The 25129-nt window shown below is 38.8% G+C and overlaps 1 pseudogene; it reads right to left on the reverse strand.

The window, feature by feature from the left end:
• Positions 1-1136: 1136 nt before the first annotated feature.
• On the reverse strand, positions 1137-23546 carry LOC138838629 (zinc finger protein 268-like; annotated as a pseudogene).
• Positions 23547-25129: the final 1583 nt, after the last annotated feature.

The raw sequence follows: 25129 nt of genomic DNA on the forward strand, positions 1-25129 counted from the left end.
GGTTTTCTGACAAAGATTTTCCTACATTGGGTTTCTTCCCGGGGTGAATGTTCTAATACTCGCTGAAGGTTGGCTTCTTGTTGAAATACTTCCTCCCATGTGTATATTTGCAGAGAGTCTGTCATGTGTCCAGGTCTCGGATACTTGTCCAGATGTGACTTCTGGCAAAATGTTTTTTATACTCATAATTTCTTTCCTGTCTATGCTCTTACATATGCTGAGGACTCAGTTCTGATTGAAAGTCATTTCACATATATTCTATGCACTACTTTCTTTTCTCCTATGTGAGTCAGTTCTCTGATGAACAGGAGGTATTCCTTTCTGATCAAAGGATTTCCAAATTTGTAATAGTTTTAAGATTACTCCATTGTGTATGTCCTATGAACTTGGATCCATGAATACTTCGTAAAGAACTTTCCACATTCGTTACATTTGTATTTTCTCGCCTGTGTCTGTTTCCTGATGCAAAGTGAGTTAGGACTTTTCTTGAAAACCTTTCCATTTATTTTTCCTACATAAAAATTTCCCTCCTCTTTCTGTGTGAGGGTGTGTGTGTGTCTGTGTGTCTGTGTTTTGTGTGTTCTGTGATGAACCCTGAGCTATGTGTCTTGTAGTTCGAGGACTCCATATCTGCTATATCATAAGGTCTCTATCCTCTATTGGTTCTTTATTGCAATTTCAATTTTCTTACAGATCAAAGACTTTCCCATTTGGTACAATCCTAAGTTATGTCATTTGTGTGAATCAACTTATGTGTATTAACCTGTGACCTCCAGGTCTTTCAACACTGGAACACTGGTTGCATTCATAAGGTTTCTCTCCTTGTGTTCTGTGATGGATATTAAGGTGTGCCTTCTAGGTGAAAGAATTTCCATACCTGCTACCTACATAACATTTCTCTCTGGTGGGTTTTTTCTGATGGAAAGAAAGTTATATGTTCTGGGTGAAAGACTTTCCACATAGGTTACAATCATAAAATTTCTATCCTGTGTGTGCTCTCTGGTGGACAGCAAGGTGTACCTTCTGGCTGAAAATCTTTCCACACATATGACATTCATAAGGTTTCTTTCCTGTGTGTTTTCTGATGGACAGTGAGGTTTGACTTCCAGGTGAAAGACTTTCCACACATGTTACATTCATAAAGTTTCTCTCCTGTGTGTTCTCTGGTGGCCAGTAAGATAGTACTTTTTGGTGTAAGACTTTCCACACATGTTACATTCAAAATGTTTCTCCTTTGTGTGTGTTCTCTGGTGAACAGTAAGGTTTGATTGGGTGAAAGACTTTCGACACTCATTACATTCATAAGGTTTCTCTCTAGTATGTGTTCTCAGGTGGACAGTAAGGTGTACCTTCTTGGCAAAAGACTTTCCACACATGTTACATTCATAAGGTTTCTCTCCTGTGTGTGTTCTGTGGTGGCTAGTAAGATATGACTTGCAGGAGAAAGACTTTCCACAAATGTTACATTCAAAAGGTTTCTCTTTTGTGTGTGTTCTCTGGTGAACAGTAAGCTTTGATTTGTGGATGAAAGACTTTCCACACATGTTACATTCATAAGGTTTCTTTCTTGTGTGTGTTATCTGATGGACAGTGAGATTTGACTTCCAGGTGAAGGACTTTCCACACATGTTACATTCATAAATTTTCTCTCCTGTGTGTGTTCTCTGGTGGCTAGGAAGATATGACTTTCTCGTGAAAGATTTTCCACAAATGTTACATTCAAAAGGTTTCTCTTTTGTGTGTGTTCTCTGGTGGCCAGTAAGCTTTGATTTCTGGGTGAAAGTCTTTTGACACATGTTACACTCATTAGGTTTCTCTCCTGTGTGTGTTCTCTAAGGGACAACAGCGTGTGTCTTCTCAGTGAAAACCTGTTCACTCTCTTTTCATTCTTCAACTACAGAAGACACATGAGGACTATATGCAGCACACATCTTACCAGGTTCACTGAAAACACCCATGTTCTGACAGCCAGTGACCTTTTCTATCCTCATCCCTATGGAGTTCCCATTATACTTAATCAGTTCTGACTTCTGTATGGAGCTCAAATGAAAACTTCTTATAAGTCTCACTTTTTCCTCCCCTGGGCTACTAGTCATGACTGCTACTTCAGATAGATATTCATTTTGACTTTCCTGACAGGTTCTAATCACATCCTCCAATTCTGGGACATCTAAAATGAATAATAGATAAATAGACAAAAACATAAATGAGATCCATAGATTCCTTAATGTAAAGATATTTCCTCACATTTCGTTGCAAGATTTTCAAATACGAAAGCATTGCTTTATGCAGAATATATACATTTCTCTGCAATGTAGTAATTAAGAAAGTAGTACTGACATTTTACAATGCAAAATAGCGTTTTTCTGTATTTCAGAGTTTTATATTTTTCTCCAGGAAATATTGACTCATATTATTCATCTACGTACTCTTTTTTTTTTTTTTTTTTTTTGGGTCGGGTCGTGGAGCCTGAACTCTGGGCCTGGGCGCTGTCCCTCAGCTCCTCAGCCCAAGGCTAGCGCTCTACCACTTGAGCCACAGCGCCACTTCCGGCTTTTTTCTTATGTGGTGCTGAGGAATCGAACCCAGGGCCTTGAGCATGCAAGGCAAGCGCTCTACCACTGAGCCACCTTCCCAGCCCCCATCTACGTACTCTTAATGCTTCCATTCTGAATCTCCCTCTAAGCCCAGCACCACTGATAAGAAATTGTCCCAATCAGAGGATAGCAGCCCTAGCATACTTCTATTTTCTTCCTACCTGCATGATACTAGTTTAATAGAAAATGAGATCTTCTTTCTACATTTCTTATTGTCTTTTTCTCTTTAAGAATGACTTCTCTACAAACAAAGAGAATTGCTAACAATTACTAAACTGTTATACCAAATTCAGTTTGTCTCCATGAGAATTCTGGATTGACAATTCCTTGAGACAAAGGATCACCTAGTTCTTTGCCATACATGACTGAGGGGCACTAGGAATACTATTGCTCTGTACAGCTCAAGGCAAACAGAAAAACTGGGCTCTGGACCCATCATCACCATTCAAGATGCTTTAACTTACCTGTGAAATTCTCTTCTGAGCCAACTCTTATCCATGGTTCTGCACCTTGTTCCAGCTTCACAATCAATTTAGGTTTAGGAAGACAGTGCCCTGTGAATATGAAATAGTGGAGAACTATTGCTCTTGCTGTGTCATCATTAATGTAAGGTGGTAGACATCCTGTTCACAAGGTTGCTCCTAAATCTGGTTTCTCAATTGTTTTATTTTTTGGGTGGTGGGTTCTGTTGTGGGGCCTGAACTCTGAATCTGGGAACTGTCTCTCACCTCCTAAGCTCAAGGCTAGCACTCTAACACATGAGCCAGAATGCCAATTCTGGCTTTTTTTTTCTGCTTTTTTGGTGCTGAGGAATTGAACACAGGGCCACAAGCATGCAAGGCAAGCGCTCTACCACTGAGCCACCTTACCAACTGATGGTTTCTCAATTCTTAACAGCTCCATGGTGGACTTTCCCCCAGCTTTGGTTTTTTTTTTTTTTTTTTTTTTTTTTTTTTTTTTTTTGCCAATGTGTGGCTTGAACTCAGCTATTTTGCTCAAATCTAGCATTCTACTAGTTTCTGTCTTGGCTACATTTCTAGTTTTTGAATGGTTAGAGATAAGAGTCTCATGTTCATGTTTCTACAGTTGCTGGCTACAAATCAAAATCTTCAGATTTCAGCCTCCAGGGTATCTAGGATTCCAAGCTTGAAGCAATGTAACCTATGTCAGGTTTGGCTTACAAATATACACTTTCACACTTTCCATTACTGATTTCCAGATCATACTGAGAGTAGTAATGTATATTCTATCTAGACTGTAGATCCACCTATAATAATGACCCCAAGTCTTGGAAGTCAGTTTCCTGTTAGTGGATCATAGTTTAGAACTTTTGTCCAACTACTGATTTGCCTTCTTAAAGAATGAGAATAAACGACTTGGAAGGTGGCTCAGTCATAGAGCACTCACCTTGCATTCCTGAGGCCCTGGGTTTGATTTCTCAGCACCACATAAGCAAAAAAAAAGCCAGAAGTGGCGCTGTGGCTCAAGTGGTAGAGCATTAGCCTTGAGCTGAAGAGCTGAGGGACAGTGCCCAGGCCCAGAGTTCAGGCCCTATGAAGGGACCAAATAACAACAACAAAAAGAATGAGAATAAAATTAGCTCTTGAGTTACATACAATGCAGTTGAAGTTTCCTTTCAAAAGAAATAGCATGTCCCATGGAGTGGAATCCTTTTTTTCTTAGAAAATTTAATGGTCCAAAACTTTACACCCATAACCCTACATTTAGGAGGTGAGATCAGAAGAGGCAGGCTTGAAACCAACCTGGGCACAGAAACCCAGAATATACCCCATAACAAAAGCCAAATGGCTCATGCAGTAGCATGAAAGGCAAACAACACCAAGATCCCAGACCTGAATTTGGCTGGCTTTTATACTAGCAGTTCTTTACCTGAGAATGGACTGGAATCTTATACCTAACTAACATAAACAGTCAAATGTCTACTAAAATGAAAACACTTGATCTTCCAAATAAAAGTGACCTTTGCTCACCCAAGGACATGAGGTTGCTATAGGTCTCCAGCATTACATCTCTATGAAGGGTCCTCTGACCAGGATCCAGATCCTGCCACTCCTTCCAGGTGAAGTACACAGCCACATCATCAAATGACATCAGCTTCTGTAATGGCACATTTCCATCAAGAAATTAGACCTTGGTCATGAGAATTCCAATCTGAAACTCATTATACTACAGGTATGCTTTTGTCTTACATAAAATGTTTGCAGCTTGCTGTGTTATCTATTCACTGGGAAAATTAAATAGCAAATTAGAAATATTTGACAATACATAAAGCTGGCCATTAAAATACACAGATTTGCAGGGCCCTGGTGGCTTATGCCTGTAATCCTAGCTATTGAGGAGGCTGAGGTCTGAGGATCAAAGTTCAAGGCCGGCCCAGGCAGGAAAGTCCATGAGACACTTATCTCCAATAAACAACCAGAAAACTGAAAGTAGCACTATGACTTAAGTGGTAGAGCACTTACCTTGATGTGAAGAGCTGAGGGACAACAACTAGGCCCAGAATTCAAGCCAAAAGACCAATAAAAAGTTACAGATTCCCTAATGCATACAAACAAATTTCTGCTGGTAGCAATAGATAAAAATTCTAAGGATAGGGGCTGGGAAGGTGGCTCAATGGTAGAGTGCTTGTCTTGCATGCATGAGGCCCTGGGTTTGATTCCTCATCACCACATAAGCAGAAAAAGCCAGAAGTGGGGCCAAGACTCAAGTGGTAGAGTGCTAGCCTTGAGCTGAAAAGCTGAGGGACAGTGCCAAGGCCCAGAGTTCAGGCCCCCACGACAACATTAAGTCTAAGGTGGTGTCTAAAAAATTATGTTTTCTGTACAACTCATTATGCTGAAAAATGGACTTTACAACTTTGGTGGGGAGGACCTGGGCGGAGGGGTGGGGGGGGAGGATACGAAGGTATCTGAAGTAGAAACAAAGCAGGAGGCTACAATGCTTGATAAGAAATGTGCTCGTTATGTTACCCATGTAATTGTAATCCCTCTGTACAGTATTTTCACAATAAAAACGTATTTAAAAAATTTATATTATCATGTTTGATAAAATTTTACTACATATCAGGGTAACAATGAATTAAACAAATATTTTTTCTACATTTACATTTACTGCTTCACCATAAATCCTATTTAGACCTTCTATTAACAAGTACTCTCATAAGCAAGCATAACACATTCAGGATATCACAAGGGATACAAAACATATAAGATTACTAAATTAATGAGAAGCAGTGTCCACATGAATGTTAAAAAACAGTAACGGTACTCCAGAAAGTAGCTAATGATTTATTGGGCCCTTATAAGATTTGATTTAGTTATCACATAAAAACATCCTAGGTTAACCATGTTTGGTTTAAATACTAAATAGTGAAATGTGGTCATAGATACCCTGACACTTTGTTCCTATGTAAAAAAGAACTGCTACCATGAACTTTTGTAAACTTTGCCTACATTCTACAATACAAAATATAGGTAGGAGGGGAATAAAATGTTCCCTAACAAGATTTTCATTTTAATAGGCCTTCACAGAAGGTGGAGGCAAATTTATACAGGCTCAAGGAACACTCAAGATGACAAAAATGATAAATACTTATACTGGCAGTGAATGAAAATATTTAAAAGTAGTGGTATGGAAAAACAAAACAGTACCACAACAAATTAAGTAAGACCAAAGATAACAGAATCAGGTGAAATCAAATTTTCTTGTAGTTTATCAACTAGGAGAAGGACGTACTTTTCTGTAAGGAACTCTGAAGTTGAGCTGAAGGGGAAAAGGTTTTAGAGGTTGGAATTCCAGCCTGACAGCATTGAGAGCACTGAGAGCTGGCTGCAGAAGGCTTAAAAGAGAATTCTGGAGAGGGGTAAGAGACTGGAGTGCAGGCCTTTTCCTTACTGTTGGAAAGATAGCATCTGAAAATGAGCTGCTGTTCACCTTGAAGGCTAGATAAGGTGAATTTCATGTCTGCATTTTCTCTGGGTAGCAGTCTTCTGTCTCAGGAGAATAAGGAAACATGCACCCCTCAAAAACTGTTGTGGCTCTGATTGTAATATTAATATAGATATTTCAATTTTGCATGTTATCAATGGTAATCTTCACTGTGTGAACTCAAGGTACTATGCTAGCTTGCTGGGAACCAGAGACCAAGTGCCAGAGAGGCTTCAGAACCCTGGTTTCCCCTAAGTCTATCTGTTTATGTTTTTGTGTTTCTCTAATTTTCCTTGTTTCTGGAATCTTGTAGAACTCTCTAGGCAACAATTTTCCTATACTGTGGGTAAGAAAAATGTCAATCCTAAGAGCCATGTCAGCAAAGTAAAACTAATCACTAAGAAAAACTAGTTCCTAGATAGATCATTGAAGAAAAGAAAAAACTGAGAGACATATGGAGGAAAGAGAGAATGAGAAAAGTAAGAAAAAATGATAAAAGATAGATACAAAGAGAAAGAGAAAAATAACCAATACAAGTGAGTAGAAAATCAAATGTAGAGAGAGATTGTAGAGGAAAGAAGTCTTGTGAGAATACTTTAGAAAACAACAAGATTTTGTAAAAAGACCATAACGTTTAGCAACAAATATAGCCTAAGCTTCAAGTAAGACCAAGACCATGAAGTAGTCCAACAAGTATATATGGAGAGTAATTTAAGTACATATAGGTTAATCATTCCTTAAGAAAACACAAAGGTGCGTATGACCACACTATTTCAGCAATTCGAGGAATGTTTCATTGAGATAGTTTAATGTTAATCATAAGGATGAGATCTCGTTGCAATCTACCCTTCACCTTCCATGAGATGTAACCTGCTCTGTGTCACTATATCACGTAACAGGTATGACTACATGTTATGACAAGATGAACCTAGACATTCTGAAGCCAATCTGAAATCAACTTAGAAAGAATATAACTATTCAATCTGCTAAGCCTACAAGTAATCTTTATCTCCTAATCTATAAGCCATCTTTATCTGATTTATGAATATGTTCCTGAGGCTGAATCTGTGTGGTTGGTATTGTTTTTAATTCTTAGACATCTTTAGGTTCATATAATGGAATGGAAAACAAATGAGAAATAAAAAAACACTCACCAGAGATCCATTCATTCTGTCTTGCTGCTGACAATGAACAGAAGACTCTGGAAGCATGACTGGGATATAAGGCAAATGACATATTCAGAAATGAATCTGTGAGATTTTGGGTCCAGAATTTTCTCTTGCAAACATGAAAAATGGGCAGCAAAACCATAAAGCTGTCTTATAAGAGAAGAATCTTTAATGTCTCAGACAGAGAATTAAAGTATCTAATAAACACAAATCCAGTCCATTTCCTGGTAGATAGCTATTATTAAACCAACTAATTTCTATGTTTATGTACACATTAAATTCAAAAAATTGAATGTTCCCAAAAACTATTGAATAATTGAAAGCAAAAACATATCACATTTCCACTAAAAGTATTTATTACTGAATATACTCGTGGATGTAGGAACTGATTTTTTTAATATAAAGGTATCCTAGGAATCCATTGGAATCAGTGTTCTACCTCATTCATTTACATATTTAAACACCTGGGAAAGCATGTGTGATGGAACTCAGTAGTTTTCACAAAAGTTAGAGAAAAAAATGTATAAAGAATATATTTCTTGTGTTATATTTCAATAGTGATTGTCAAGTGGCACATTTCACTGTACCCATAGCACACCTATGCAATGATTTGCAATTTGCCATTTCACATGCTTTGGCCAAAGGAACATGAGTAAAGATGAGGTAAACCCAGGTTTGAGAAGTCCCTAATGCTCATTTCCCTAAACAGTCTTGGGAAGAACCTTGGCCATCCTAAAGATACAACATAAAATACTCCATATAGGAGTGACACACCTGAAGATAAGAAACACTTACAAAGCATACAACCTTGAGTACGACATATTACCTCACATTTTCTTCAGTGATTTTTCTTTTAAGGCCAAATGTCCCTGACCAACCCTTTCTGCACTACCAGGCACAACCAAACAATAAGAGCTAGCATTAGCAAATCCTTACATGGGACATTTAACATAAGTTTACATGATGACATACTAAAAATCATAGTGGTAACAGGCTGAGTAAATTAGCAAGAAGAGGATTAGGGATTACAACATGAATAGATACTTTCAATCATAACAATTACCTCACCATCCCAAACCACAGCCTCAGGTACCCTCTCATAACTATGCTCTGGCTTATTCCTCAATACAGCGCATCACAATTCCTGGAAATTAGTTCAAATCTTCAAACAACACAAAGTAATTGAGAGTGGTGTAGGAAAGAGTACCACCTGAATCTGGTGCTCAGGGAAGTAGCAACAATTTTTGCATAAGGCAAAGGAAGCTAGCATCTTCTCCTTCCTGTGCTTTTCTGCTTCTTCCCTTTAGGGCTTCTCAGAATTGACAAGGTCTGTCCATTTAAGATGGAGATTCCTATTCATAGGGTGCTCTGCTTCAAACATTGCTAGGCTACATTCCTAAAAATACAGGACCAGAACTCCCTACTCCAATATCCCATGTACAACTGTCTCTAGAAACAGTGTCAAATACAAACACGTGTGAACTCAAGCCAGGAGATTAAAAACTCAAGAGAGCTGGGCGCAGGGCTCCTGGCTCCCACCTATGGAAGGCCAAACTGTACTTCAGGGCACTTCCAGCAGCAAGGCAAAGGAATAGAATCCGGAAGAGGCAGACTTAAAACGCAGGTGGTGGGCGAGGAGACGCATGCGCAAAAGCATCTTCTGCCCCACCTCCACCCTCCAAAAAACAAAAACAACCCAGGACTTTCAAAGAAAATATCCTCCATGGAGACTACAATTCCCACAATGCTTGGTGCCACCCTGCTACATACCTGGGAACAAGTGTGATCTTGTGCATTGGGACTTTTCTCTGCCTTCTGTGGAAGTTAAGCTCAGTTTCTTCTTGAAAACCACTGTTTCCTCTTGAAATACATAAGACCAACCAGAAAATGGATATATATGGAGAGAACTGGATACATTGGATTTTTGATTCTTAGTTCTAATAATGAACTTGAGGTAATGAGAGTGTGTTGCTTATACCTTTCTGTTTATTCAATGCCTACCTTCTGCTGAATGTAAATTATATCTCTGTTTTGTTTTAATTATTTTTAATATATCCCCTCTTACTTTACAAAGATGTTGCCAGGCGCCGGTGGCTCACGGTTCAAAGCCAGCCTGGGCAGGAGAGACCATGAGACTCTTATCTCCAATAAACCACTAGAAAACCGGAAGTGGTGCTGTAGCTCAAGTGGTAGAGCACTCACGTTGAGATGAAGAGCTGAGGGACAAGCACCCAGGCCCAGAGTTCAAGCCCCACAACCGACAAGAAAAACAAAACAAAACAAAGCAAAAATATTCCCAACCACTAAACTTATACCTGTGTCATTTCCCATTGCTGTAATGAAAACACTGGCATAAAATAGTGAGATTGTTAGGTAAATATGCAGTATAATACTTCTGGTGATTTGGATTTCACAAAATCTATCAATTAATTTTCCAGAAACTTCCCAATTCTATCTATTGAATCAAATGAGTTTTTGTTTTTTTCTAAATTTTGCATTTCATTTAAGGATTTTATGTTTTGTTTTGTTGTTGGTCCTGTGGCTTGAACTCAGAGCTTGGGCACTGTCTGTGAGCATTTGCTGAACTCTATGTGCATTTCCTTTAAAACTTTGTTGAAGTAACTAGTGAAAAGTTTCCTCACAGGGATTCTTATGAACATGGCACATCACCTCCATTTCCATTCAAAGAGATAGTGGTTTAGGGTGTCAGGAATGAATGCAGGAGGGATAGAAGAGTGAAGTTTAGGCAAGGCTATGTTGATGTGAAGCTTAATCACTTGCAAACCAGGCTGCTTTTGTCTTTTCATTTTGCATGTGAAAATCTCTTTAGACTTCTTACCTCGTCTCTGATCCTAACAGTTCCTCTCAGTAGCTTTAGGCTACATATCTAAGGGACCTCAGACTTGTCTTCTCAGACCTTATCCACTAAACTGTGGAATAAATCTTTTGTCTCCTGCAGCAATGCCATCAGAGCACAAGCAAGGCTCTGAGAGCCAATGGGATGATAATTAAGGAGACAGAGAGATGGCTGATGACACAGTTCTGCTATATTTCTCAAATGCTTGAGTAATATTGGTCTAGACCCACTGTGCCCAAAAGTGCAAACAGCACACATCTTTCCTCATTCTGTTTCAATACATCTTTTCCACCCAAGCCTCCTGTCAGTTAAAGCCCCAGGACAAAAAGCTAGAACACCCACTTCCTCAAACAAATAAAGGGCAAGTACTTGCAGCCCTGAGGGTGGGAGTCAATGGCCCTGAAGCCTTTGCTCACAATTTGTCTTCTCCTGGCAGGCACCCCAGAGTCTACAAGAGTCTCCCTCTCTCTTATCAAAGAACCTACCCTTGTCTCTTACATGTTTATTGTGATTTTTTGTAATCCCTTCCATAAAAAATAATTGGGAAAGACTGGATTGGAAACTTTCACATTTGATTTTAGTGTATGGGTTCTCCATGTCTCTATTGTGGACCATAACTGTTCCTCATGAAAATGGGAATCAAAGAGCATATTTGAATGTATAGACTTCAACTTAAAAGCACCTCTAACAATATAAACAAAAAATAATTTCATTCTTTAAAACTAAATTCCTGGGAAGTGGCACTGTGGCTCAAGTGGTAGAGTGCTCGCCTTGAGCTGAAGAGCTGAGGGACAAGTGCTCAGGCCCAGAGTTCAAGCCCCACAACCAAAAAAAAAAAAAAATTCCTCCCTAAAACTAAATTCCTGTGAGACATAGAGATAAAACTGGGGTGCTTCCAAGAGTACCTATGAAATGTTGTTTTCTTTTCTTTTCTTTTCTTTTCTTTTTCTGTTAGTCATGGGGCCTGAACTCTGGGCCTAGGTACTGTTCCTCGGCTCTTCAGCTCAAGGCTAATGCTCTACCACTTAAGCCACAGTGCCACTTCTGGCTTATTCTGCTTATGTGGTGCTGAAGAATGGAACACAGGGCCTCATGCATGCAAGGCAAGCACTCTACCACTGAACCACCTTCCCATCCCTGAAATATGGTTTTCATTGTTCAAGCATACATTTGTGATGAATTTCTTTATTCTTTTATCCTTTTGTTTTGTTTTGTTTTGGGTCATACCACTTAAACTGTGAGCATGGGAACAATCCCTTAGCCCCTCAGCTCAAGTCAAGTGCTCTACATTGTGAGCTAAAGCACCAATTCCGGTTTTCTGGTTTTTATTGGAGATAAGTGTCTCACAGACATTGCTGCCCTGGCTGACTTTGGATGCAATCCTCAGGTTTCAGTCTTTTGAAGAGCTAGGATTAAAGACATGAGGTACCAGCACCTAGCTTGCATTTCTTTTCTTTTATGTCCCAGCCTTGGGGCTTGAACTCAGTGCCTGGACACTGTCCCTAAAGTTTTGCTCAAAACTAGCACCCTAGTACTGGAGCCACAATTTCACATTTGGCTTTTTCTATGTATGTGGTACTGAGGACTTGAACCAGGGCTTCATGCAGGTTAAGTAAGCACTCTACCACTGTTTCAGGACAGCCACAACACCAACATTGCTCTGGAAGGACAATGGGATGATAATGGAACAGACTGAGAGAAGGACAATGATGAATCTCTCTTTATTCCAGCAATAACCTTAGCTATAGGCACTTTCTAGATCTGTCCAGTGCTTGCATCACATTTTTGAAGCACTTCCTGTGCCAACAAGTGCAGACCATATGCATCCTTCCTCATTCTATTTCAACCAAGAACAATTCAAAAATAATGTACAAAGTAAATTCTATTTAAACTAGTATAATAAACATAATACTTAGAAATAAATGTTTCAAAAATGTAACCAAGAACAATGACAACTATGGGACACAGCTAGTCCAGGAAGCACCCATTTTTACCTGATCCTTATGTCTTGCTTCTCAGTAACTTACTTTTAACTTTTACAGAAAGAAAGCATTATTTTTACTTCATATTTTATAGGTGTTCCAATGTTGCCGTCTATTCATCCAAAAGTGCCTCACAATCTCCATTTTCATGAGGAAAAGCTCAGGTCCACTAAAAGAGGGATGGAAAACCCTTACACTGGAGGAATGAATATCAGGCATGAAAATTTCCTACACAATCCTTCCAAATCATGATGTGTGGAAAGGATCATCAACAATCACAACAACCCCTTAAGAGACAAGCTTAGAATGTCTGATATGAGGGAGGGAGGCAAAAGATTTATTCCATAGTGTAATGGATACAGTCTGGGAAGACAAGTCTGAGGACCCCTAGATATGTGGCCTAGACATGCTGACAGGAGCTTCTAGGTTCAGAGAAGAGGTAGAAAATCAAAACAAAATAGGATATGCAAAACAGAAAAGTAAAAACAGACTGGTTTGGAGCAAGTAATCAAGCTTCACATAAACATAGACCTGCCCTGAACTCTACCTCCTCCCACATTCATCCTGATCTACCTAGACAACCATTTCTTTGAAGAGTCTTGGAGGAGGAGTACCATTTTCTAAGAAACCCCTGAGAGGAAAATTTTCACTAATCCCCTGAATCAATTAATAAAAGAAAGGCAAGTACAGCACAGCAAATGCTCACAGACAGTGCCCAAGCTCTGAGTTCAAGCCACAGGACCAACAACAAAATGAGGGATAAACTTTATAAGGAAAGGCAAATTTCAGACACAAATAACCAAAAACTCCGTAAAATTTCATAGATGGAATTTGGGAGTTTCTGGGAAAGAAATGAGTAGAATTTGACAAATCAATTTAATTCAAAGATTATGAAGTATATCTGTCTGTAAATTCTGTTATTTTATTCCAGTATATATATTAGAGCAGGGGAAGATGATGCCAGAATCAATCAGTTTACTGTCTCCAAGTATTTTTTTTTTTTTTGGTTGATCTTGTGGCTGGATCCCAGCCTGAGCACTGTCCCTGCGTTTTTCAGCTCAAAGTGAGCTCTCTACCACTTGAGCCACAAGGCCACTTCCATTTTTTTGGTAGTTAGTTGGAGATAGGATTTATGAACTTTCCTGCCCAGGTTGGCTTTGAACTGGGATCATCATATCTCAGCTTCTTGAGTACCTAGGATTACAGGCATGAGCCATTGGCACCCAGCTGCAAATACCTTTGTAAAGTAAGAGTAGAGATATTCAAAACTTTAAGGAAAAACAGAGACATAATTTACATTCAGCAGAATGTACTGTTTGAACAAAAACAAAAATAAAAACTACGTAGTTTCATAACCTCAATTATATTAAAAGAACTAAGAATTAAAAAACCAAAATATGCAATGCTCCTAATACATTTGTGTTTTTAATTGGTCTCATAATATTTATGTTGGTAAACTGAATTTTCAAGAAGAAACTCACCTAAGTTCCCGCAGCTGGAAGAGAAAGGTTCCCATTCATCCTTGCACACTGAGGATCAAATGTCTTCTGCCAGTCAAAACCCTGTAACAAGCCCACTTCCTCTAGGTGAATTGTGCATCGCATTCTGGGAATTGTAGTTTCCTGAATGTGGGCGGGGAGGGTGGGGAGGAGTATTCGGAGTAGGGGGGGGGGAAGAGGCGCCAATGCCACCTTGCCCACTGTTGGTGTTTTTAGTTTGCAAATTCAGCTTTCTTTTCTTTTGCCTTGCTGCTGGAAGTGCTCTGAAGTACAGGTTTGCACTCCATAGTCAGAGCCAAGAGGTAGAAGCCCAGCTTCTCTTTTTCAGGGGAACTTGGGAGCTGAAACTTGAAGCAATCTGAGGCTCCTAGCCAGATTCTGCCCTTCCCATCTTTCCCTGGTCTTGGGTTGATGATATTTTAGGGCTCATGGGTTTGTGCTGCCATTAGCAATTGTTCCTACAGGTGCCAGAAAGTGGCTACAAACCTCTGATTTTCGAGACAAGGAGAGTCAGGAGTTGTGCGTTTATACTCCTGACCCTAGAGATTCTGGTACTCACCCATGTGATTTTATAAACTTGCTTTTTGTGAATTGAAGCCAATGAATGGTAAACATTCCTTGAAAATGTCTTATATAAACCATACTGATCCTCTTTTCATTATCTGAATTTCCTATGGATTTTGAAACTTTCAAAATGCTGCTGGCACAGATATACTCCAATTGATGTGTCTGTTCTGACAAATTACAATTTCTCCACTAATATATTTAGCCTATTTTACATCACTTAAAATGAGAGAGACTGGCTGGGCAGTTGGTTCAGTGGTAAAGTGCTTGACTTGCTTGAATGAAGCCCTGGGTTTGAGAGCTCAGAAGGAAAAAGCCAGAAACAGCCAACAGTGTACTGTGGCTCAAGTAGTAGAGTGATAGCTTTGAGCTGCAGGTCAGAGGGACAGTGCCCAGGCTCAGAGTTCAGGCCCCACAAAGACAAAAAAAATGAGAGAGGTTTCCTATACATCTACACCAAAAGCAATTGTTAAAATATGATAATTGTTAAATATAACAAATGTTAAAATATGTTAAAATTTGAATACAATACAATGCCCTTGATATGTGTCTGCCTGTCCTGATTCTTGAACTCAAGGTCTGGAAACTGACCTTGAAATTATTTGGTTCAATGATAATGTTCTGCCTCTTAAGCCGCATTTGCACTTCCCACTACTTTGGTATTTTATAGGACATAAGACTCTCAGACTTTCTTATCACCCTGGCTTAAATCAGTGAACCTTGTAGGGTGTCTTCATGTCCATCACAGGGGACCACAAGCAGGCACGGGAGAAAGATTATTATAAGGTTTATTAGAAGGACCATATTTCCCAGGACAGGGAGCACAAGCATTTGTCCCTCTTCAGGTTGCAACACAATCTGAGGGGCAGGAAGTGAGTTAAGTACATGCTCAGGTGTGTCTGAGATGAGAGGGAGTGGCCAGCTGTAGGGAGGGAACTCTAGGTCTGGGAGGAGCTCAGGTCTGGGTGGAGCTGAGCACTAAAGGTTGGGATAATACTAACTTTCCTCAGATCTCAGCATTCTGAATACCATAGATTGCAGCTATTAGACATGATAGCCCAGTTACAATGCTCTTTTTTAAATTCAGATTATATTCTAATGCAATAATATGAAATAGAAAACTTGATAATTTTAAGGCAGAATGTTCAGTCACTAATGTGTATGAGGACAGTCCAAATCCCAAAAGACAGAAAATGCCCCCACCTTGAAATCTGTAACACTCCTGATCTTAAGTATTGTGAATGTGAACACTTAGTCTATAATAAATTGTTTTAAGTTTTTCAAAGTAAGAAAACATTCTTGTGACAGAAAACCCCAGTAGTAATGTGCAAGTATTGCTTTTAAAGGATTCATAGTGTCTTTCTGAGCAAAAACAACCTCAATGATGTATACAGAATAGATTTTCACTTTTTGTATATGTCACTGTAAAGGTGATGTATTTTATATTAACAATTACCATTCTACATAATTGTAAAAACTACATCACTACTCGATAACAGAATATCCTGTGTAATCAACCAATAAGTACAAGCAAAAGCACATCGGGATATAATTGGTTGGTTTTAATTTTGATGGATCTACATTTTGGGGTGTATTTTCTGTTAATGTTGTTTAGTAACACATAAGACTTCAATTTACTAGTGCCTTGGCTGGGGATGGTTGACTGGGATTTTGTCACTCCTCTGACCAGCATTTTATGTTGCATCTTTATTAGGCCCTGTATCTCCAGCAGAATGGACATGATTCTTAATATGACTACTTAGGAAAGTGAGGGAATTCTCAATGTGTGTTTATATCATCATTACTGAGGTACCTTTGGCGAAAGCAGGTTCAAACTCAAATTGCAAGTCATTGTACAAGGTATGCTAATTATTTGCATAAAGGATAATGTGCCATATGACAACCATTACTGAAATATTATAAAACAAAAAAATATGTGTTGTATATATTTTATCTCTATAACTTTGTGTGAAAATACTGTTCATAACATACATGTGTTTGAATATGTAAATAAATGAGGTAGAGTACAAATAATCAATGGAATCCTAAGATACCTTTACCTTAATAGAAAAATAGTTTATATATCCCTAGATGTATTTCAGTGGTAATTACTTTTAGTGAACAGGTGGCATGTTTTCCTTTTTTGGGTTCAATTTTTCAACAATCTTTTGTAGGAGCTTTAGTTTTATTTTCTGTTTTTTTGGGAGGTGCGGGGGTCTGGTGGTGGGGCCTGAACTCTGGGCCTGGGCCCTGTACCTTAGCTCTTCAGCTGAAGCCTAGCGCTCTACTACTTGAGCCACAGTGCCACTTGCAGCTTTTTTCTTTTTGCTTATGTGGTGCTGAGGAATTGAACCCAGGGCCTCAGGCATTCAAGGCAAGTGCTCTACCACTGAACCAACTTCCCAGCCCCCTTGCATATGTCTTTAGTGGACACTTTAATGCTCTTCTTAAGACAGGAATGATTCTTCTCCCATAGGAAGGCTTTTCCAGCCCACATATCATGTTTTGAGCAGGAACATCTAGGGTAAAATCTCACAGGTTCTTTTCTGACTCCCTTATTTGCCTTCACTCCTAGCCATGGTTCCAGAATCTTTATTCATTGTCAACAGCAAGAAAGAATGAAAGGATCTCTAGTGAGATTCTTTTCTTTCTCACTTTGTTTGACATTCCATTTTATGAATCTAAGGGTGTCCAAGATTGAAGAAAAGAAAAGAAAAGAAAAAAGAATCAGCTTCAGGAACATGTTTCTAAAAATGCTAAAGATGTAGCTGGACACCAGTGGCTCACACCTGTAATCCTAGCTACTAGGAGGCTGGGAGCTGAGGATCAGGGTTCAGAGCCAGCCCAGGCAGGAAAGTCTGTGAGACTGTTATCTCCAATAAACCACTAGAAAAGCAGAAGTGGTGCTGTGGCTCAAGCTATAGAGCGCTCCCCTTGAGCTGAAGAGCACAGGGACAGAACCAAAGCCCAGAGCTGAAGCCCCAGGACCGACAAAAAAAAAAAGAAGCTGAAGATGGCTTGGAGATTTAGCAGATTATAAAATCTGTCATTCTAAGTTAAGTGCAGATTTGCTTCAATTTGTTTCTACTTTTTCTAGTGTGAGAGAAAGTTGTCCCACTAGTTATGTGATTTAGTGACACCAAGGAGATGACTTCTCATAGAAGGTGAAGGATGGCTAGCAACTGCTCAGACATCACATCCTCATATGTAATATTAAACTATCCTAATGAAATTTTACTGGATTTGCTGAAATAGTGTGGTCAAACATAACTTCAAATATTCTACAGGACTGAGTGAGCTATAAGTACTTCAATTAATCTCTGTAAATACTCTTGGACTGCTTTGTGCTCTTTGTTTTACTTGAAACTTAGGCTGAGCTTGATGGTATTTATAGAAATCTCTGTTGTTCTCTATGGTGTTCTCATAGGAGTTCTCTTTCCTATTTTCCCAATTCATTCTATTTTTCATGTTTATTAGCTTTTTTTCTTTCTTTTGTATTACATTTATTTATTGTGAAAATACCATAAAGGGAGGTTACAATTACATGGGCAACATAGTGAGTACATTTCTTATCATGCATTGTTGCCTCCTCCTTTGTTTCCCTTTACCATCCTTCTTTCTTCTTTTTTTTTTTTTTTTCAGTTGTAGGTCTGGAACTCTGGGCCTCGTCGTTATACTTAAACTCTGCAGCTCAAGGCTAGTTCTCTACCAGTGGTGCCACATTGCCACTTCCAGGTATCTAGTGGTTAATTGGAGATAAGAGTCTCACAGATGGTCCTGCCTGGGCTGGCTTTGAACCTCTATGCTCAGATCTCAGCCTCCTGAATAGCTAGGATTACATGCATGAGCCACCAAAATGTGAATTCACTAGCTTTATTTCTCTCTTCTCTTGTTGTCTATTTTTCTCTGTCTCTTTTTCTCTTTCATTCTCTCTGCTTCTCTTTCCTCCACTTGTCTCTTAATTTTTCTTTTCTTCAAATGTTTTATCTGGGAAGTAGCTTCTCTTACTGATCAGTTTTCTTTTGGTGACATGGCTCTTAGATTTGACATTTTTGTTATTCATTATACAGGAAAATTGTTGCTAAACATAAAATAATTTGAGTTTCCAGATTCTATTATCTTTCTCTGGTTTAATCTCATTTGATGTGGTTCCTGCAGTTTTCCTTTTACTTCTTGCTCTGCTTGAATATTTGCATTCACTGATATTATAACATAGAAGCTTGTTGTGAAAATAAACATACAGTGACTATGGTTTTGGTATTGGAAATATCACTAATGGAAAATTCTGACATACATTTGCTAAGCAGTAAACTTTAATCTCAGGAACTTCAATACTAAATAGCATGTGTGGCAATGTATCCTTGGGAATCTAGTGGAAGAAATGGTTCAGGAATATGTGACACACTTGAGCAATAGTGAAATCATCTGCAAAACCTACACAGATTATAATAATTTGTATTTTTGTCCATGTGTGTTTGTTATTAATGCTATTTGTAGTGTGTATTTCCAACTAAACACTGTTTGAGCATGTGTTCAAACACTTTCAGTTTGTTTATTATTTTAGTAGGTAAAATAGATATGTTTGTCACCCATATGTCTTCACAGAATCCAAAATTTGATTTTTCCATGTTTCTTTGGAAGATAGGTCTAGCTATGTAGTCCAGCAAGCTCTTTTTTGTTAAATAAGTTTATTTATTGTGAAAATACCATACAGAGGGGTTACACTTACATGAGCAAGATAATGAGTACATTTCTTATTAAGCATTGTTGCCTTCTCCTTTGTTTTTCCCCTACCATCCCGGCCCTCCCATCTCCTGGACTACACTCCCCCACCCACCTCCAAGCAAGCTCTTCATCTTTTTATGTAGCCTAGGCTGGCAAATAATCTTTCTTGAGTTTCCCAAGTCCAGGGAGAATAGTTGTGTTTCAGACTGTGTGTGGCTACATTAGCCATTCTTATGTGTACAGTTCATTGATAAAACACTGGGCCACACTGTTGTGAAGCCATTCCATCCATCCAGCTACAACACTTTTCATCTTCCATCTGTGAAGCTATTTGATCATTGAATAGGCAGCCCCTGTTCCTCTCTATCCCAGTCTCTGGAATCATCCTACATTTGGGCTCCACAAGTTTGTTGATCCTTGGAAGCTCAGTAAGGGAAATTATACCATGGCTGCTCCTTTATGATTGGTGTGTTTTATTTAGCTTATTTTACTTAAAGTTCATCCCTGCCATAAAATGTAGTAAAGTTTTCTCCTTTGAACACATTTATTGTTTTACATGCTTCAATGTTTTGCTTATTGTGAGTAGATTTTGAGAAGTGATTCTCCAAGCATTTGTTGTACTCCCTGCTTTATCTGCTGTTGCACACAAGCATAGAAATGCTGGACCATATTCCTATATAATTCTATATTTAGTTCTTTTTAGGACTCTTCCTACCATCTTTGATAGATTGTTTGTTTGTTTGTTTGTTAGGTCGATCAAGGGGCTTGAACTCCGGGCCTGAGCCATACTCCCTCAGCTCTTTAGCTCATATCTAGCGCTCTACCACTGGAGCCACAGCACCACTCCTGGTTTTCTGGTGGTTTTATTGGAGATAAGAGTTTCACGGATTTTCCTGCCCATGCTGGCTTTGAACCATGATCCTCAAATCTCAGCCTTCTGAGTAGATATGTTTACAGGTGTGAACCACAGGTACCTGGCTTCATCTTTGATATTTTTATATACATGACAGAAATGCACCAAGGTTCACATCCTTTTCACATCTTTCCTAGCTTTTTTGAGACTTTGGGAGTATTTTTGTTGTTTTTATTTAAAACTATGTCCATACTAGCATGTATCAAATGTTATTTTATTGGGATTTTGATTTGAATTTTTCTCATGACTACTGATATTAAACTAATTTTATATTTTAATGTACTACATGTGTATATCGTTTTTAGAAAAATCTCTTCAATCTTTTTCCAACTTTAAAATTAGATTTTGTTGTCTGGGTTACTTGAAGGATTTTCTTTATATTTTCTAATTCATATTGGTTAGCAATCCATTTAGAGATATATGCAAATATTTCTCACATACATGCTTTTTTCCCTTTATTGGTAGTGTTTTTCAATATACAAGGTTTTCATTTGTATTTATTTATTAGTTATTTATTTATATATTGTAGGTCATGGGGCTTGAACTCTGGGCCTGAACACTGTCCCTCAGCTCTTAAATTCAAGACTAGCACTCTACCACTTTGACCACAGCACCACTTCTGGTTTTCTGGTGACTTACTGGAAGTAAGAATTTCACAGCTATACCTGCTCAGGCTGACTTTGAGACCCGATCTTCAGGTCTCACCCTCTTGAGTACCTAATATTACAGGTGTGATCCACCAGAGACTCACATTGTTTGTTTGTTTCTTTGTTTTTTCCAAGAGGTAGTTTTGGAGTTTTATTTATGGGATTACTGTCAAATCTTGCTTTTTTTTTTTTCTTTTCTTTTCTGTTTTCTCAGCAGTGAGTCCTGAACTATAGGCCTGGGTGCTGTCACTCAGCTCTTCAGCTCATGGTGAGTACATTACAGATTGAACCAAAGGAACATTTCCAACATTTTGCTTATGTGGTACTGAGGAATTAAACCCAGGGCCTTATGCATGATAAGCACGCGCTCTACCATTGAGCAATCTTCCCAGACCAGTTATTGTCAAATCTGCTGCCATGAAACTTTCCTCCCCATCTCTCTTCTCTTCTTTTCCCTTTTCCTCTTTTCCCCTCCACTCCACTACTCTCTTGTCCTCTCTTCTTCCTTCTTTTTCCTGACCTTTTGCTTCCCTTCTCTCCCTCCTCCACTCATCTTCTTTTCCCTTTATATCTGAGATGAAGACTTGCTAGTATCACTACAGTTAGGTTTCTAACTTAGAAACACAGTAATAAACATACCTCATGGTTTTCTTGAGCTACTTTTGGAGCTTGAACTGCAGGTCTCATAGTCAGTCAACTTCCTCACTCACTGTTGGCATTATCAATTGAGCTATACCTCTAACCTGTTCATTATCTGCTTAGTTTGAGTTGTCTATCCAGGCTGGCTTGCAGACCTCAGTTTCCTCCTTAGTAGCTAGGCTAAAATGACAGTCTGAGCAAGAAGTACTTGCCTTGATTTTTCTTACTTCAACATTTAACATTAATACTTAATTGGCTACTACAATGAAATAGTTTGTTGTTTCTGGTTTATGTAGAGTTATTTTGCAACCTAAACTGAAATAGTTTATCTTTCAAATTAAGTGTTGTATTGTTTTTCTAACAACTGTACCTGTTCTACCTGTGGTAGATTTTCTTCACTAAGCAGATCGTTTATGCTGGAGGTATTGTTTTATAATTAATGTAATTTAATCTTATTATGGAGGTGATGTATAGAGAGATATGTCATGAGTGAGGTAAAAAATACCCTTCGTTTCATACAGTGTCTTCCATGCCTTCATTCTCTCCCAATCTCTCCTTCTTATCTCTACTCTTGACTTGTATATTTTATTTCATCACCCTATTTCCCTTACAATCTATGACTCTGCCACACCCACCAGAAGATATACATGTGATTACATGGTGGGTTTTTTTCTGATGGGCAGAAAGGTGTATGTTCTGGGTGAAAGAATTTCCACATAGGTTACATTCATAAAATTTCTCTCCTGTGTGTGCTCTCTGGTGGACAGTAAGGTGTAGCTTCTAGCTGAAAATCTTTCCACACATATGACATTCATAAGGTTTCTTTCATGTGTGTTTTCTGATGGACAGTGAAGTTTTACTTCCAGGTGAAAGCCTTTCCACACATGTTACATTAATAAGGTTTCTCTCTTGTGTGTGTTGTCTGGTGGCAAATAAGGTATGACTTCTTGGTGAAAGACTTTCCATAAGTGTTACATTCATAAGGTTTCTCTCCTGTGTGTGTGTTCTCTATGGCGAGTAAGCTTTGATTTCAGGATGAAACACTTTCCACACAGGTTACATTCATAAGGTCTCTCTCCTGTGTCTGTTCTCTGGTGGCTAGTAAGATATGCCTTGCAGGTGAAAGACTTTCCACAAATGTTACATTCAAAAGGTTTCTCTTTTGTGTGTGTTCTCTGGTGGACAGTAAGGTATGCCATCCTGGCGAAAGACTTTCCACACAGGTTACATTCATAAGGTCTCTCTCCTGTGTGTGTTGTCTGGTGTCTAGTAAGATATGCCTTGCAGGTGAAAGACTTTCCACACACGTTACATTCAAAAGGTTTCTTTCCTGTGTGTGTTATCTGATGGACAGTGAGGGTTGACTTCCAAGTAAAGGACTTTCCACACAAGTTACATTTATAAATTTTCTCTCCTGTGTGTGTTCTCTGGTGGATAGTAAGATATCCCTTGTGGGTGAAAAACTTTCTGCAAATCTTACATTCAAAAGGTTTCTCTTTTGTGTGTGTTCTCTGGTGGACAGTAAGCTTTGATTTCTTGGTGAAAGACTTTCCACACATGGTACATTCATAAGGTTTCTTTCCTGTGTGTGTTATCTGATGGACAGTGAGATTTGACTTCCAGGAGAAGGACTTTCCACATAAGTTACATTCATAAGGTTTCTTTCCAGTGTGTGTTCTCTGATGTCTAGTAAGATATGGCTTGCAGATGAAAGATTTTCCACAAATGTTGCATTGAAAAGGTTTCTCTTTTGTGTGTGTTCTCTGGTGGACAGTAAGATTTGATTTCTGGGTGAAAGACTTTCGACACACGTTATATTCATGAGGTTTCTCTCTTGTGTGTGTTCTCTGAGGGACAACAGGGTGTGTCTTCTCAGTGAAAGACTTTTCACATTGTTTATATTCTTCAACTACAGAAGACACATGAGGACTATGGGCAGCACACATCTTACCAGGTTCACTGAAAACACCCATTTTCTGACAGCCAGTGACCTTTTCTATCCTCATCCCTATGGAGTTCCCATTATTCTTAATCAGTTCTGACTTCTGTATGGAGCTCAAATGAAAACTTTTTATAAGTCTCACTTTTTCCTCCCCTGGGTTACTATTCATAACTGCTACTTCAGAGAGATATTTATTGTGACTTTCCTGACAGGTCCTAATCACATCCTCCATTACTGGGACATCTAAAATGAATAATAGAAAAATAGACAAAAACATAAATGAGACCCACAAATTCCTTACGATAACGATATTTCCTCACATTCTGTTACTAGATTTTCAAATATCAAAGCATTGCTTTATGCAGAATATATACTTTTCTCTGCAATGTAGTAATAAAGAAAGTAGTACTGACATTTTACAATGCAAAATAATGTTTTTCTGTATTTCAGATTATTATATGTTGTCCCAGGAAATATTTCCTGAAATTATTCATCTCCATACTCTTAATGCTTCCATTCTGAATCTCCCTCTATGCCCAGCACCACTGATAAGAAATTGTCCCCATCAGAGGATAGCAGCCCTAGCATACTCCTATTTTCCTCCTACCTGCATAATACTAGTTTAAAAGAAAATGAGACCTCCTTTCTACATTTCTTATTCTCTTTTTCTCTTTATGAATGACTTCTCTACAGAAAAACGGAATTGCTAACACTACCTACACTGGCACACCAAATTCAGTTTGTCTCCATGAGAATTCTGGATTGACAATTCCTTGAGACAAAGGATCACCTAGTTCTCTGCCACACATGACTCAGGGGCACTAGGAATATTACTGCTCGGTACCGCTGAATATAAACAGACCCACTGGGCTCTGGATCCATCATCACCATTCAAGATGCTTTAACTCACCTGTAAAATTCTTGTCTGAGCCTTCTCTTATCCATGGTTCTGCACCTTGCTCCAGCTTCACAATCAATTCAGGTTTAGGAACACAGTGCCCTGTGAATAAGAAATAGTGGAGAACAATTGCTCTTGCTGGGTCATCATTAATGTAAGGTCACAGACATCCTGTTCACAAGGTTGCTCCTAAATCTGGTATCTCAATTGTTTTTGTGGGGTCCGTCGAGTTGTGAGGCCTGAACTCTGGGCCTGGGAGCTGTCTCTCAGCTCTTAAGCACAAGGCTAGCACTCTATCACTTGAGCCACAACACCAATTCTAGCTTTATTTCCCTGCTTATGTGGTGCTGTGATATCGAACACAGAGCCTCAAGCATGCAAGGCAATCACTCTACCCCTGAGCCATCTTCCCAGCCCATGGTTTCTTTATTCTTAATAACTCCATGGTGGCGTTTCCCCCAGCTTTGAGTTTATTGTGTCCATTGTGTGGCTTGAACTCAGCTCTTTTGCTCAAAGCTAGCATTCTACCTGTTTGAGTCTTGCCTACGATTCTAGTTTTTGAATGGTTACTTGGAGATAAGAGTTTCATGGTCACTTTTCCACAGTTGCTGGCTTCAAACCAAAATCTTCAGATTTCAGCCTCCAGAGTATCTAGAATTCCAATCTTGATGCACTAAACTCTGTGTCAAGTTTGGCTTACAAATACACACGTTCACCTACTGATTTCCAGATCATACTGTCAGTAGTAA

The sequence above is a fragment of the Dipodomys merriami genome, unplaced genomic scaffold (assembly GCF_024711535.1).
Source record: "Dipodomys merriami isolate MVZ:Mamm:240054 unplaced genomic scaffold, mDipMer1.0.p SCAF_286, whole genome shotgun sequence".
In the NCBI taxonomy this organism is placed as follows: domain Eukaryota; kingdom Metazoa; phylum Chordata; class Mammalia; order Rodentia; family Heteromyidae; genus Dipodomys; species Dipodomys merriami.